Below are 17,406 nucleotides of genomic sequence, written 5' to 3' on the forward strand. Positions count from 1 at the left end.
ATTGTTTTGGTAAATCCAGGAGTGGAATTGCTGGATTATATGATAATTCTATATTTAACTTTTTAAGGAACTGCCAAAATATTTTTCCTTTTACATTTCCACCAGTAATGTATGAATGGTGCCAGTTTCTTCACATTTTGCCTACACTTGATTTTTTTTAAACTATAGCCATTCATCTGTACATGAAATGTAATCTCACTGTGATTTTGATTTACATTTCTCTAATGACAAATGACATCATTTTTTATGTAATTGTTGGTCATTGTATAGCTACTTTGAAAGAGTGTCTATTCATATTCTTTTTTAATGTTCAGTTGTTTTTTGTAGTGGTTGAATTGTAAGAATTTTTAAATACATTCTAGATGCTGGACCTTTCATGTGCTTTGAAAATGCTTGCTCCCATTTTGTGGGTTTTCTTTTCATTCTCTTGACAGTGTCCTTTGATGTACAAACTCTTTTAATTTTGATGGAGTCCAATTTACCTATTTTTATTCATTTTTATTTATTTATTTATTTGTATTTATATATCACCTGATATTTATTTTTTTTCATTTTTATTTTTCAATTACAGTTGACATGCAATATTATATTAGTTTTAGGTATACACCATAGTGACTATACATTATATAAGTGATCATTTCAATAATCCTTGTACACATCTGACACCATACATGATTATTGGAATATTATTGACTATATTTTCTATGCTATATTTTACATCCCTGTGACTATTCTGTACCAAACCCAAACAATTTGTACTTCTTAATTGCTTCACCCTTTTCATCCATCTCCCCAAACCCCCTCCCATCTGGCAACCATCAAAATGTATCTGTTAAGTCTGTTTCTATTCTGCTTGTTTATTTATTCCGTTTTTTAATTCAATTGTTGATATGTATTTATTGTGTGTCCGTTTTTTCTCTTCATTCTATCACATATTATTTCATTAGTTTGTTTTGTACTTTGAGCCACCTTTATATTCTTGGAAAAAGTTGCATTTAGTTATATAACTCTTTTTATAATAATGCTGTTGCATTGGATTTGCTAGTACTTTGTTCAATATTTGTGCGTTTATATTTGTCAGAGGTATTAGTATAGTTTTCTTGTGATGTCTTTGTGGCTTTGATATTAGAGTAATACTAGCTTAATAAAATTAGTTAGAAAGTGTTTCTGTTTTTGGAGTTATTTGACAAGAACTGGTGTTAGTTCTTCTTTAACTATTTGACAGAATTCTACAATGAAACAATTTAAATCTGGACTTTTATTGTTAGGAGGTTTTTGATTACTGACCTAATCTAGTGTTATAATGTATATCTATATACACTTTTATTTCTTCTTCAGTCAGTTATGGTAGTCCATGCATTTCTAGGAATTTGTTCCACTTTTCTACATTAACTAATGTGTTGTTATACAATTATTCACAGCAGTCTTTTGTAATTATTTTTATTTCCCTAATGTTGGTAATAATGTCTCCAGTTTCATTTATGATTTAATAATTTTAATCTTCTCTCTTCATTCTCAGTCTAGCTAAAGTTGATCAATTTTGTTATTTTTTTAAAGAACAGACTTTCCTTTTTGTTGATTTTTTTACTCACCTTTCCTTATTTTGTTTATCAATTCCAATCTTTATTATTTACTTCCTTCTGATTACTTTAGATATAATTTGCTTTTTTTCTACTTCCTTTAGGGATAAAGGTAGATTACTGATTTGGAATTTTCTTAATGTAAATGTTTACGGATACATTTACATTACACAGTACACAGACACATATCCCTCTGAGTATTGTTTTCCCTGTATCTCATAAATCTCATAAGTTTTGATACATTTTATGTCTCTTTTCATTTGTCTTAAATTATTTTCTAATTTTTCTTGTGATTACTTCTCTAATAGGTGGTTTAAGAATGTGTTGTTTGCCTGACCAGGTGGTGGCACAGTGGATAGACTGTCAGTGTGGGATGCTGACGACCCAGGTTTGAAACTCCAAGGTCACTGGCTTGAGTAAAGAGTCACTGGCTTGGCTGGAGCCCCCCGATCAAGGCATATGTGAGAAAGCAATCAGTGAACAGCTAAGGTGCCACAACTATGACCTGGTGCTTCTCATTTCTCTTCTCTTCCTGTCTGTCTATCCTTGTCTCTCTTGCACATGCTAAAGATAAATAAATAAATAAATAAATAAATAAATAAAATGTGTTGTTTAATTTCTACATATTTGTAAATTATGTGTCATAATTAGAATATGGGTCTTGAATCCAGATTGACTGGGTTGGATTCACTGCTCAACTATTTACTGGCTGTGTAACTTTGGAAAAGTTATAACCTTTTTGTATTACAATTTATTTGTGTAAATTAGATAATTGAATACTTTCTTCAGTGTATTGTTTTGAGGATTCAACAAGATAATCCATAAGGCACTTAGGACAGTATTAGGTAAATGGTAGGTGTTTAATTATTACAGTTACATAAACTTGAAGTAGTAAAAACTAATTGATAAATTCTAGGGGCAAATATAGACATCATTTGGAACATAATTATTTTGGTAACTGTGGCCAGGTATTCTTTTTTTTTTAACTTAAAAGTTGGTATGATGATACACCATACCTCACCATGTTAAATTCAGGAAAATTAAAGTTATTGGATATTGTAGTTACATATCATTGAACTAGTTTTACCAGCCATTCCCATGGAATACATTCCATTTTTTACACCAGGCGAGAGAAAGTGAAAAATATAAAAATCTGTGCTCAAAAATTAAGGGAGACTGAAGTGATAGCTTAGCAATGAATGGGAAACTGGCGGGTTCAATGGGGTTTCATAATGAACTTAACATTTTGGAGTATATTCCTCCATATGCAGGTATAGGCTACACAAAGTTCTAATGCTATTAGAAATGGGTTAAATAAGTCACAGGTGAGAAAAAGAGTAGTTGCAGTGCAATGTCCTCAGAATATGCTTCAAAGCCAGTGGTAGTATCATTAGTGGATCAAGGCTTTGTGCTCCATAAAAATTTCAAGACATTCAAAGCCTCTATCAGAGCAGTATTATAAGGACTAGAATAATCACAGTATTATCAGCAGCTTGATATGCTTTTTATTTTTTTAAAGAATTTTAGAATTACAAGTAATGGGGGACTGTTTTTGTAGAATTCCAATTGGGTATATTGGATTATTTTACTGGAGACATTTATGAAGACATACCATACCAAGTATGGCATTGAGGAGGTTGAATTTTTCTTCAGTTTGAAAGCAGAGCAACCATCCGTTTATGTTTTCTTTCTAAGGACAGAATTCTAGGAGAGGCTCATAAAGTTGACATTCTCAAGAAGTCATAATCTTAGAACCTGAGATAATTCAGTTTATCACTATACTTCTCAGGGTTAAAGTTGGCTACTTTCTTTTATATAGGTGAGATTCTTGCCTGGAAAGAGAATTTGTTTTGATAGATAGCTTAGACTATGAAGTCAGTTGGGGTTATGGGGACCACACAATAAGAAAACTGAGACCAAGTTGGATATTAGAGGGAAGCCACTGTGATACAGCTTTTGATTGTTCTGATGACATTTTGAGACTCAATTGCTCATGGCTTTGTACAAACTGAAAAATTTTTTTAAATTAATTTTTGGAATTAGCCAAATCCTGATTTATTGAGTCACATCCATCCTAAACAAGACCTTCCCATTTGGGAAATTCTCCTACTGTGAAGTCAGAAATAGCTCTGATATATGTTGCTGCAGACTGTTATTTTTTTAATCTAAATATCTTTAGTCAGAGTTCAGAACCCCTACTTTAATTCATTGTGAACTTTGCATATCTATGTTATGTGTTCTATTCCTGAAGTCACTGGAGTTTAAGAAACATTTAAGCTCTAAGAACTAAGTAAAAATCATGTTTAAGTCTTCACCCTTTGATGTATTTCCTATGTGACAGGTAGAAAAATTAAAGAGAATGAACTGGGGCAGGAACACACCACTGTCTCTTGTACTGACATACAGAGAGAGACAAACTATTATCAGTTACAGTCATGACTGCTAACTATTCTATTTGTTACAAAACAAATTCTACAGTTTGAAAGCATCTCAGAATAAATTTAGCTTATACTTTCTGGGCATTTGAGATACCTTCTTGGGAAGAGGACTTGTATTGAGAGCTATAAGAGTGATTAAGGCATTAATCTTTGAGCATCACTGACATAATCAAGGAGGATTCTGAAGTCTCTTTGATAATGTGGTCTTGTATCCTTTGAGTATTGTAGAAGTGGGTGAGCTACAGATGCTTATTGCTCTGCTATATGCATTCTAAAAACAGGCTAATTTAAATCATCTGGTTCTATTCCCCTGTAGAACTCATATTACTGATAAATAATTATTATATAAATAATTTTAATAGGCATTTTTGGATCATAATTAATTGAAAAACATGGTGAGAATTACAAAGAATTATCACGATGGCTCCCATTAGCTAGAAACTTTCCATCTCTAATAGGAAAAATGCATATAAAAATATCCAGCACATCAAAAGTCAAAGTTTGTTTAATGGTGTGGCAAATGGTTGGCCTTTCTTCTCTGTGGAGTATGTAAGACCCCTAGTTGTGCTAGGAGAAGCGACACTCTACTTCAGTGTTTCTCTAACTGATCTGATCATAAGAATTACAAGGGATATTTGTTTAAAATAATATTTCATAAGCCCCACTTAAACCTACTAAATCAGGATATCTAGGTAGAAAAAGGAAGCTTTATTCCTAGTAACTACTTTGTATGATGTTCATGATAGGGTAACTTTTGGGAAAATGGGAATAGTGGGTAGAGCAAAGGTTTTAGAAAAGTTTTCAGCCTCAGCTAAACATTGGTATTATGTAGGGAATATATAAAATTGAAAAATGCTGGTTCCTGGAATCCACAACTCATACCTTCCACACATATTCTGATGTAATTGGTCTGGGCACTGGTCTGAGCATCTGTATTTTTTAAAGCCCCCTTAGCTGATTTAAATATGTAATAACATTCAGAACCATTTACTTAGAGACAGAGATATCTGGGTTTATATTCTAGATTGTTTACTAGTTGTATACCATTAGACAAATTGTTATACATTCTGACCCTCAGTTAATGCATCTGTAAGATGTGGTTAATAAAACCTATCTCATAGGTTGAAATGCATTAAAAGATTATATGAGACATAAAATGCAAAGTGTATAGGAGAGTGTATAAGAAGTGCTTTATAAAATTGCTATTATCCTATATCTTGGCCGGGACAAAAAGATAGTATTTCTGTGCATACCCAAGATAGAAAACAAATTTTTGATGGAAAAGTGATTGGGATTCCTGATCCAGCTAAAATTAGGTTTATTTAACTGAACCCAAATTGTAATCAATTCCAGTTTTCCCCTCAGTGATGGCTTCTGCTTGGGATCTTTCTGCTTATCTACGAGGAGCAGCAGCAAAGAGACCATTCTGAAGAATATTTTATTGTGACAGGGAAGTGTTTTGATTTTCTACCTCATTGATTTCCTGCAGAAACCTGCAAATGTCTCCACTGAACTCTTTGCCAGCTTCATATTTTATTAACCCTGGCAGCTGCACCTGGCATGTGGTACCATGTAGGGACTCTTTAGAAGTCTGGGGCAGTTGGAAGTATTAATTACAGACAAAGCTGTGGAAAATTTCAGAGGTTAAAGGTACATAAAACAAATGGTAAGTGATCTCAGTAGCCTACTTATTACTTTTCAAAGCTAAAAAGTAATTTTAAATTCTTTAGTTAACATGTCAGTAGAAAGACAAAGTTATACAAACTGTTTCATTCTTAAATGTCTTTTATTAATTATGCTGAAGGGACATAATAGTGTTATTAGGCTGTATAATTGCCTAATTGCTTTGTTCCACTATCCTCTTATTCTTAACTTTGCAAATAAATCCCTCAGGAAAGGGATCCCAACTGTTATGCAGACCTCTCCTCTTCTGGGGAAAAAAGAAACAATTGAGACCTAAAGGAATATGTTAATTCATAAATATACAATTAGCTAATTTTATTATTGAGTAAAACAAACTAGATACATGCGGGTAACCAGCAAGTAACTATACAAAGTTTTAGTGAATTTTAAGTTCTTTATATAGAATTAAAATTGCAGTTGTTATATATCATTCCTTCTTGTAGTAAATAGTGAGGTACTTAATTTATATCAGAAGTTATATTTAGCTTATTTTGCAGCCCTGTTTTTCATAAATTTGTTATCAGGCAAACTCAAACATTTTATTCTCATAATTCTTTATCACTGCCTTCTACACTTATACCTTACACTGTATCTACCACATATCATTAGTTACATCCTTTTACATTCCTCAGTAAGTTTAATCAAGTTTAGTTTTTTCACAATTATTCCTCCTTGTAATATAATCTGATAAGTGTTTCATACAATTTGTATTAGAGCAATGATTTCTTCTTGAGATGTTCTTAATTTATTGTATATCCAACAGGTCTAAAGCAACATAAATAACAAAGTAATTATTAACATTATGAAAGAGTATTTTTAAAAGAACATTAGTTTTGATGATGACATCAGAGGAATGGTGGCATGAGAGATACACTTGCAATTTCAACAAAAAGATCTGAATCAATCAACTAAAGGTAGGAAGGGTAAAATATGGGGGTGGAAGATAAGACCCATCTCAGTTGGCTGGGGAGAAGAGAAAGGCCCGGACTAGCTGAACTTTCATCCAATCAGACTCTAGAGAGGAGAGAAAACTGGAGCGACTGGTTTTCCTGCCAGGAAAAGTGGAGAGAAGGGGGGGAATTTGGTATGATACTGAACCACAGCAACAGAATGTGTGTCACTGCCAGTGTTCCCAGGGTTGGCTGCAGCCTGCACTGGGACAAAAACACAAAAAATAAAAATTGTGCTCCCCTAGCATCCCAGATACGGCCTCCCTCACCTCACAGGTGTGGAAATTGGCAGAGACACGTGGCACAGCTGAGAAACAGGTGTTCTGTTCAGAAACAGGGATGAGCACCAAAAAGTCTGAGATCACCTTTGCTAAAGTCCTAAAGCCCTCACAAGTTTCACCCATCATTGCGACCATAGCCCCACCTCCACCTTTAAGAGGGCTGCTTTTCAGCAGAGTTTAGCCTGGGATTTTTGTCTAAAACTTGTAATACAATGCCACCTCCTGGAAAAAGAAAAACTTTGAGAATATTTTATTCTAATTTTTTTCTTTAGTTCTTTTAGTGGTTATTATATCACTTGTGTTTCATTTCTTGTGTGTGTGTTTGTTTTCTGCAATTTGATCTTTAATTAAATTTTATTTTAAATTTATTTTATACATTTTTGTTCTTTCCTTTTTTTTTCTTTTTTTTTTGTATTTTTCTGAAGCTGGAAATGAGGAGAGACAGACAGACTCCTGCATGCACCCAACCGGGATCTACCCGGGACGCCCACCAGGGGGCGATGCTCTGCCCCTCCGGGGCGTCACTCTGTTGCGACCAAAGCCACTCTAGCGCCTGGGGCAGAGGCCAAGGAGCCATCCCCAGCGCCCGGGCCATCTTTGCTCCAATGGAGCCTTGCTGCCGGAGGGGAAGAGAGAGACAGAGAGGAACGAGAGGGGGAGGGGTGGAGAAGCAGATGGGCACTTCTCCTGTGTGCCCTGGCCGGGAATCGAACCTGGGACTTCTGCACGCCAGGCTGACGCTCTACCACTGAGCCAACCGGCCAGGGCCTGTTCTTTTCTTTTTAACAAAAGACTTTCAAATGCCCTCAAGGCAGAAAAGAAGGTATACCATGACCTCCTAAGAAAGAGACATAGTTCAGACCAAAAATGAAAAATCACCAGAAAGCATTCTCAAATCACATGGAAACCTTGGAGATAAACAACAGAGAATTCAAACTGAAGTTCATAAAATATTCAGTGAGATGCAAGAAATTATCAATAGGCAACTTAATGAGCTCAGAAAACAAAATGAATACCTCACCAAGGAGATTGAAACTTTAAAAACAAGGATAAAAAACTGAATCCATCAGTTGAAAAATGAGCTGACAAGTTTAGCTAATAGAATAGGCCGGATAAAGGAGAGAATCAGTGACATCAAAGACAGGGAACTAGAGTTGATACAGAGGGAAGAAGGGAGAAACTCAAGAATTTAAAAAAATAAGAGAGCTCTAGAAGAATTGTCTGACTCCATAAGAAAGATAAATATAAGAAAAATGGGTATATCAGAAGAAGAAGAAAGGGAGAAGGGAATGGGGAACCTATTCAAATAATTAATAAGAAATTCCCAGGCCTATGGAAAGAGTTAGGTCCTCCAATCCAAGAAGCAAACAGAACACCTAGTTACCTTAACCAAAACTGGCCTTCTCCAAGGCACATTGTAATAGAAACGTCAAAAATCAGTGACTAAGAAAGACTCTTCAAGGAAGCCAGGGAAAAGAATAACAATATAAAAACAGGCCCAACAGGTTATCAGACTTCTCAGTTGAAACTTTACAGGCCAGAAGAGAAAGCACCCAAACATTCATAGTACTGAAAGACAGGAATTACAAACCAAGGATAGTATATCATCAAAGTGGTCCTTTAGATATGAAAGAGAAATAAAAACTTTTCCAGACATACAGAAGCTTAAGGAATTTACCAACAGAAAACCCTCATGGCAGGAAATACTTAAGAGGGTTAGGTTATTCTACTGGAAGCAAAGAACAAAACAAATGAAAACTACAAGTAAAAGCTCCAAGTTACAGTAAAAACAAGGATAATCTGATGACAAAAACACAAAAGGGGAGAGGGTAAAAGTCTGAAGTAGCAAAGGAGGATGGAATGCAGAAGCAGTCATAAAATATCACTCTTCTATATATGAAACTTTTATTCTCAACAACCTAATGGTAACTACTCATGAAAGAAACAAAACTGAAATACATAGCATAAAAAGAAATAGAGGAAAGAAGTATGGAATACCACCAAACAAACACAACTGACAGAAACACAAAAGAAAAGAAAAAAGGACCAGACAACAAAACATACAATGTCTATAGGAAATCTTTATATGTCAATAATTGCCCTAAATGTAAATGGACTGAAGTCACCAATAAAGGGGCACAGAGTAGTAGATTGTATCAAAATGTAATACCTAATTTTATGCTTCCTTCAGGAAACACATCTAAGCTACAGGGACAAAATTAGACTTCAAGGGAAAGATTGAAAAAAAAAAATCCTCCAAGCAAATAAAACCCAAAGAAAAGCAAGTGTAGCCATACTTGCATTTGAAAATACTGACTTCAAGACAGAAAAGGTAACAAGAGACAAAGATAGACATGTCATAATGATAGAAAGGACACTATATCAAGAAGATATAACACTTCTTAATATACAGTCAACCTTCACCATATCATGGTTCACTTTTCAAAGTCTCACTTTATCATGAATTTTTAAATTGTATATATCTAATTTTGTATCGTGGACTTTTTTTCTTTTCTCTTTTTTTTCCCCAAGGACAGAGAGAGAGATAGATAGGGACAGACAGACAGCTCCAGAGAGAGATGAGAAGCATCAATTAGCAATTTTTCATTGTGACACTTTTGTTCATTGATTGCTTTCTCATATGCACCTTGACCGTGGGCCTTCAGCAGACCGAGTAACCCCTTTCTTGAGCCAGTGACCTGGGGTCCAAGCTGGTGAGCTTTTCGCTCAAGCCAGATGAGCCCACGCTCAAGCTGGCAACCTTGGGGTCTCGAACCTGGGTCCTCCACATCCCAGTCTAACACTCTATTCACTGTGCCACCACCTGGTCAGGCTGTATCATGGATTTTTTGCTATATCATGTGATTTTGTGGTATAGAGATATTTTATATATTTATTATTTTAATTATTTTTGTGGTAAAATAAGCATTTTCTGGCCTATAAAATTTAAAACAATATAAAAAGAGTGTGAGGAAGGTTAATAACAGTGTTGGAACAGTTTATAAGAGTGCGGGAGGGTATTTAAAGCCTAAAAGATGAAATAAATATAAGATCGTTACTTCATGAATTTTTGCCTGTCACGGGGGGTTCTGGAACCTAACCTTTGCAATAGACAAGGAACCACTGTATATGCACCGAATCAGGGAGCACCAAAATATATATAGCATCTACTAACAGATCTAAAAATAGAAACAGGAAAAAAGCAATCATAGTTGAAGATCTCAATACTTTATAGATAGTGTCAGATAGATCATTCAAACAAAAAAAATTAATAAAGCAATGTTTGTCTTAAATGCACATTAAACAAAGTGGACACAGTAGATATTTACAGAACATTTTATCCCCAACCATCAGATTATACATTTTATTTCCTCTGTGCATGGAACATCTCAAAGATAGATCATATGTTGGGCCAAAAAGATAAGATCAAAAGATTCAGGAAGATTGAAATTATACCAAGCATATTCTCTGGCCATAAGCTTTGAAATTAGAATATAACTGCCAAAAGGAAGTAAAGAAATCCACAAATATGGAATTAAAAAACATACTTTTTAAAAATAACTAGAACAATGAAGAAATAAAAGCAGAGATCAAAACATATATACAGAAAACCAAAAATGAAACAAGACGTACCAAAAATTATGGATGCCACAGAAACCTTAATAAGAGAAATGTTTATATCATTCCAGACTTGTATCACGAAACAAGAGAGATCCAAAGTAAAAAACCTTATATTACATCTTAAAGAACTTAAAAAAGAACAAAGTCAACCCAAATTCAGCAAATGAAAGGGATAGTAAAAATGAGAGCAAACTAAGTGAAATGAAGAACATAAAAAGTATAAAAAAATTAATACAACAATAAGCTGGTGCTCTAAAAAGATCAATAAAACAAACCTCTGGGTATACTCACTAAGGAAAAGAAGGGATTATATAAACCAAATCTAAAATAATACAGGAGAAATTACTACAGACAACAAAGATATACAAAAGATCATATTACTGTATTCCCTCATGTATAAGATGCAGCTTAATTTTGGGGCCTGAAATTTGGAGGAGAAAAAGTATTACATAAAGTTATTGAACTCAAGTTTTATTCATCATAAAATTCATACAACTCCTCATCACTGTCAAAACTCCCATCCATTAACTTATTCTCATCTGTGTGATGAGAATTGATCTGTGATTTGATGACAAATCACCGTCTTTATATATTGCCTATTCCTGAGTTGTTTCATCTATGGCATTTTAAATGCCATACTTCTTAAATGACTTGACAATGATCTCAATCTTTATACTATCCCAGGCTCTTTTCACTCAGGTACAAACTTCTCTTATAGTTGGTTTCTTCACTCTTCCTGCTGGTGTCAAATTGTCCCCAGAAGACTTCATCCATTGGTTCCGTTCGTCTCTTATGGCAGCTTTGAAAATTTTGTTAATGCTGACATCAAGTGGTTGGAGCTGGGTTGTTAAGCTTCCAGGTATGATGGCAAGTTTATTTTTTGCTCTGCAGCAATCTTTCTGTTTTTTGTTATGTGTGCCCTGAACAGATTGAGCACCAATAGGGAAGGTTTCCATAAGAGCCCGCCTAATGTTCTCCAAACTTTCTCAAACCAGATCTTCATCCTATCCTGATCCATTCAACCCTTGTATTGTACATGGACAATAACTCCTCCAGGATTGTCTTCTTTTGGCATTGGTTTGCGTTTGAAAATCAGCATAGGTGGCAGCTTGGTTCCATCAGCACAACAAGCTAGAACAACTGTATAATGGCTCTTTTCATGTCCACTTGTCTTCACAGTTACAGTTTTCACCCCTTTCTTATCAACAGTTCTGTTACTTGGGACATCAAATTGAAGGGGGACTTCATCCATATTTGTAATCTGTCCCAACTCAAACTGATGAGCCTTCTGACATTGAATAACAAAATGATGAAATTCAAGGACCTTCTGCTCATAGCTTTCAGGCATCTTTTGGGCAAGTCTGGTGCACATATCCATGTTTAGTCCATTTCATTTCATGAACCTGAGGCACCAATTGTGTCTTCCTTTGAAATCAGTAACTTCTTTTTCATCAACAATTCCTCCTACTTCATGCTGAACCATCTTTATGGGCACAGGAGTTCCAATTGCCCTTTGCTATTCAATCGATATCTTTAATTCCTTCTCTAAATCAAGCCATTTTGCTGTCTTCCCTCTCATGGTCTTCTTCTGCCGTGGTGTTTTCAGTAGGGTTTCTTCTTCCCATAGCCAGTCTTGGATTAATTTCTCAGTTGAAAGAGGACCAAACATATATTCAGCAACACAATTTCCATTCACCTTTGTAAACTGAATCACTTTTAACTTGAATTCAGCACTGTATGAAAATCTTTTTTGAGCCATTTCTGGGCAGAATGTGACAAAATGTAAACTGCCATAATATACCAATAACATGTGCGAAACAATGAGTGCAAAGACAACAAGCACAAAAAAGCAGGAAAATGCAATTTTAAAAAAATCTACAACCACTGTATAAAACACACCCAGTTTTTAGACCCCACGTTTTTCAAAAAATAGTGCATGTTATACATGGGGAAATATGAGGTAGATACTATAAAAGATTATATGCCACCAAATTCAACAATCTAAAAACAGTGAATAAATTCATAGAACTATACAATCTTCCTAGATGTCAAGAAGAACTGGAAAACCTAAATAGACCCATAAGCAGGAAGAAAATAGAAACAACTATCAAAAGCTTTCCCAAAAATAAAAGTACAGTACCAGATGGCTATTCGAGTGAATTCTACCAAACATTCAAAAAAGGTTTGAGCCTGACCAAGCAGTCAAGCAATGGATGGAGCATCTGACTGGGATGCAGAGGACCTGGGTTTGAGGCCCTGAGGTCACTGGCTTTAGCATGGACTCATCTGGCTTGAGCAAGGGCTCACCAGCTTAAGTACAGGGTCACTGGCTTGAGCATGGGATCTTATACATGACCTATGGTGGCTGGCTTGAGCCCAAGGTTTCTGGCTTGAGGAAAAGGTCATTCGCTCTGCTGTAGCCCCCTGATCAAGGCACATATGAGAAAGCAGTCAGTGAACAACTAAAGAGCTGTAATGAAGAATTGATGCTTCTCATCTCTCTTTCTTTCTGTTTCTCCCTATCTGTCCCTCTCTCTGTCACACACACAAAAAGATTTGATACCTATCCTTCGCAAAGTCTTTCAAAAATATAAGAAACAATATTTCCTTACATATTTCTTAAGGCCAACATAAACCTGATACCAGAACATGGCAATATAATACAAAAAAAGAAAAAAAAAGAAAACTAGAGACCAATATCTCTACTGAATACAGATCCAAATTCCAAAACAAAATTCCAGCATATTGAAAAAAACAACACATTAGAAAGATAATACATCACAATGAAGTGGGATTCATTCCAGGAGTGCAAAGATGGTTCAACATACAGAAATTGATCAATGTAATACACCAAATCAATAACAGCAACAACAAAAAAACACAAAAATTATATGATTGTCAATAGATGCAGAAAAATTATTTAATAAGATAAAACATCCATTATATGTTTAAAACCTCAATAAAATGGGTATAAAAGAAAATTACATCAACAATATAAAGGCCATATATGTCAAACTATCAGCTAATAATATACTAAATAGTGAAAAACTGAAAGCTTTTATTCTAAAATCAGAAACAAGACTGGGATTCCCACTCTCTCCACTCTTACTCCACATAGTACTGGAAGTCTTAGCCACAACAATAAGGCAAGAGAAAGAAAGGAAAGGCATTCATATTAGAAAAGAAGAAATAAAGGTATCACTTTTTGCAGATGACATGATCCTGTTTATAGAAAACCCGATAAACTCCACAGAAAAATACTAGAACTGATGAGCAAATACAGTAATGTTGCAGGATCCAAAACCAACATACAAAAGTCTACTGCTTTCCTATACACCAACAATGAAACTTCAGAAAATGAATAAAAAAACAAATTTTTTAAATTTCAAGAAAATAAAATCAATAAAATGCCTAGATACAAATTTAACAAAGATATGAAGGAACTATACTGAAAACTACAAAGAAGTATGGAAAGAAATGGAAGAAGACACAATAAAATGGAAAAATATTTCATGTCAATGTAATAGAATAATCAACATAGTTACCATGGCTATATTACCCAAAGCCATATACAAATTTAATGCAATCCCCATCAAAATGCCAATGTCATTTTAAAAACAAATTGAACAAAAAATCACTTGGTTTGTATGGAAACAAAAAAACTCGGAATAGCCAAAGCAATCCTAAGAAAAAAGAATGAAGCTGTAGTGATTACACTACCTGACTTCAAATTATACTATAGAGCCTCAATAATCAAAACATTATGGTATTGGCAGGAAAACTAATAAATGCTGCTCAGAAAATTGGAAAGTCACACGGAAAAGAATGAAACTTGACTACAGTTTTTCCCCATGCACAAAAATTAATTCAAAATAGATCAGAGGCCTCAAACACTAAACCACAGAGAAGAAAACATAGTTACTAAACTGTTGACAATTGGCTGCAGAAAACATTTTATGAATTTGACCCTAAAGGCAAGGGAAGTAAAGGCAAAAACAAGTGAATGCAGCTATGTCAAACTAAAAATCTGCAGAAAAAAAGAGACAACAGAACAAAAAGACTATCAACCAAATGGGAGATATATTCACAAACAACAGCTCTAATAAGGGGTCAATACCCAAAATATATAAAGAACTCACAAAGCTCAACAATAAACAAGGAAGCAATTCAATTAAAAAAAAATGGGGAGAGGACCTGATCGAACACTTCTCCCAAGAAGAATACAGATGACCCACAGATATATATGGAAAAAATGCTAATATTCACTAACTATTAGAGAAATGCAAATCTCTTGCCTGATTGCTTTGGCTAAAACACTATGGAATACTACTCAGCCATAAGAAATGATGACATCGGATCATTTACAGCAAAATGGTGGGATCTTGATAACATTATACGAAGTGAAATAAGTAAATCAGAAAAAAACAGGAACTGCATTATTCCATACGTAGGTGGGACATAAAAGTGAAACTAAGAGACATTGATAAGAGTGTGGTGGTTACAGGGGGAGGGAGGAAAGGGAGAGGGAAAGGGGGAGGGGGAGGGGCACAAAGAAAACTAGATAGAAGGTGACAGAGGACAATCTGACTTTGGGTGATGGGTATACAACATAATTGAACGACAAGATAACCTGGAGTTGTTATCTTTGAATATATGTATCCTGATTTATTGATGTCGCCCCATTAAAAAAATAAAATTATTAAAAAAAAAACAACAAAACTTCCAGAGCTATGTGGAATAAGAGTTGAGAGAGTAGGCAGCCTTGTCTTGTTCCTGATTTTAGAGGAAAAGCCTTCATTTTTTTTGTCACTTACTATGATATTAGCTGATGGTTTGTCCTTTATTATCGTGAGGTACTTTCTTTCTACTCCAATTATAAAATTGTTTTTATAATTTTAAAAGTATGTGTTTAAAACACACCCCTTTTTGTGCTTTAAACATAAAGAGATGTCGTTTTAAAACGATGTCAATCTTAACTGAATTCCTTTTCTGCATCTACTAATAGGATTATGTGATTTTTCTTTATTTTGTTGATGTGGTGTATTACATTGATTGATTTTCATGTTGTACCATCCTTGTGCTCCTGGAATGAATCTCACTTGATCATGATGTATTGTTTTTTTAAATGTGTTGTATTCTATTTGCTAGTATTTTTTATGGATTTTTGCATCTGTATTTATTAGAGATATTGTTCTGTAGTTTTCCTTTTTTTGTGTTGTCCTTGCCAGGTTTCAATATGAGGGTTATATTAGCCTCATAAAATGTGTTAGAGAGTATTGCTTCTTCTTTTATTTTTTGGAAGACTTTGAGAAGAATAGGTACCCAATTTTCTTTTAATGTTTGGTAGACTTCACTACTGTAGCCATCTGGTTCTAGACTTTTATTTTGGGGTAGGTTTTTGATAGTTGTTCTATATCCTCCCTGCTTATAGGTCTTTTTCAGTTTTCCACTTCTTTGTGACTCAATCTAGGAAGATTGTGTAGTTCTAGGAATTTGTCCATTTCCTCTAGGTTGTTGAATTTGGTGGCAAATAATCTTTCATAGTATTCTACTATGATCCTTTGAATATCTATAATGTCTGTGATCATTTCTTTCATTTCAGATTTTGTTTATATGAGTTATTTCCCTTTTTCTTAGTGAGTCTACCCAGGGTTTTGTTAATTTTATTGCTCTTTTCAAAAAACCGGTTCTTTGTTGTGTTAACTTTTTCCTATAGTTTAATTTTTTCATCTAGTTCTGCTCTAATATTTATGATTTTCTTTATTCTGTTAATTTTGAGTTGCCTTTTTTTTTCTTTTTCTAGATCCTTAAGATGTGATGTTAGGTTGTTTATTTGGGTTCTCTCTTGTTTCTTGATATAAGACAATAATGATATAAACTTTTCTCTTATTACTGCTTTCACTACATCCCAGAAATTTGATGTGTGATATTGTTATTTTCACTTGTCTGTATATGTTTTGATCTCCAATTTATTTCTTCATTGACCCATTCATTTTTTAGAATTATGTTGTTTAATTTCCAGATTTTTGTGGGTTTCTTTATTTTTTCAGTTGAATTCTCATTTTAAAGCCTTATGGTCAGAGAATATGCTTGGTATAATTTCAATCTTCCTGAATTTGCTGATACTGGTTTTGTGGCCCAACATTTGGTCTATCATTCAGAATGTTTCCTGGACACTGGAGAATGTATAATCTGATGCTTTGGGATAAAATGTTTTGTAAATCTATTATGTCCATTTGGTCTAGTTTGTCATTTAAAACATACATTTAAAAAATTGATTTTATGTTTGGATAATATATCTAAAGCCATCAACAGTGTGTTGAAATCTCCAAGTATGATTGTGTTTTTGTCTGCTTCTATTTTTAGATCAGTTACTACATGTCATATATTTTGGTGCTTCCTAGCTTGGTGCATATATATTAAGAAGTGTTAGATCTTCTTGATGCCAAGTATTTTTTATCATCATGAAATGTCCATCTTCGTCTCTGGTTGCCTTTGTCATCTTGAAATCAGCATTGTCAAATATGAGTGTGGCTACGCCTGTTTTTTTTTTTTTTTTTTTTTTTTTTTTTTTTTTTTCTTTTTTCTTTTTTCTGAAGCTGGAAACAGGGAGAGACAGTCAGACAGACTCCCGCATGCGCCCGACCGGGATCCACCCGGCACGCCCACCAGGGGCGACGCTCTGCCCACCAGGGGGCGATGCTCTGCCCATCCTGGGCGTCGCCATGTTGCGACCAGAGCCACTCTAGCACCTGAGGTAGAGGCCACAGAGCCATCCCCAGCGCCCGGGCCATCTTTGCTCCAATGGAGCCTTGGCTGCGGGAGGGGAAGAGAGAGACAGAGAGGAAAGCGC

The sequence above is a fragment of the Saccopteryx bilineata genome, chromosome X, assembly GCF_036850765.1.
Source record: "Saccopteryx bilineata isolate mSacBil1 chromosome X, mSacBil1_pri_phased_curated, whole genome shotgun sequence".
In the NCBI taxonomy this organism is placed as follows: Eukaryota; Metazoa; Chordata; class Mammalia; order Chiroptera; family Emballonuridae; genus Saccopteryx; species Saccopteryx bilineata.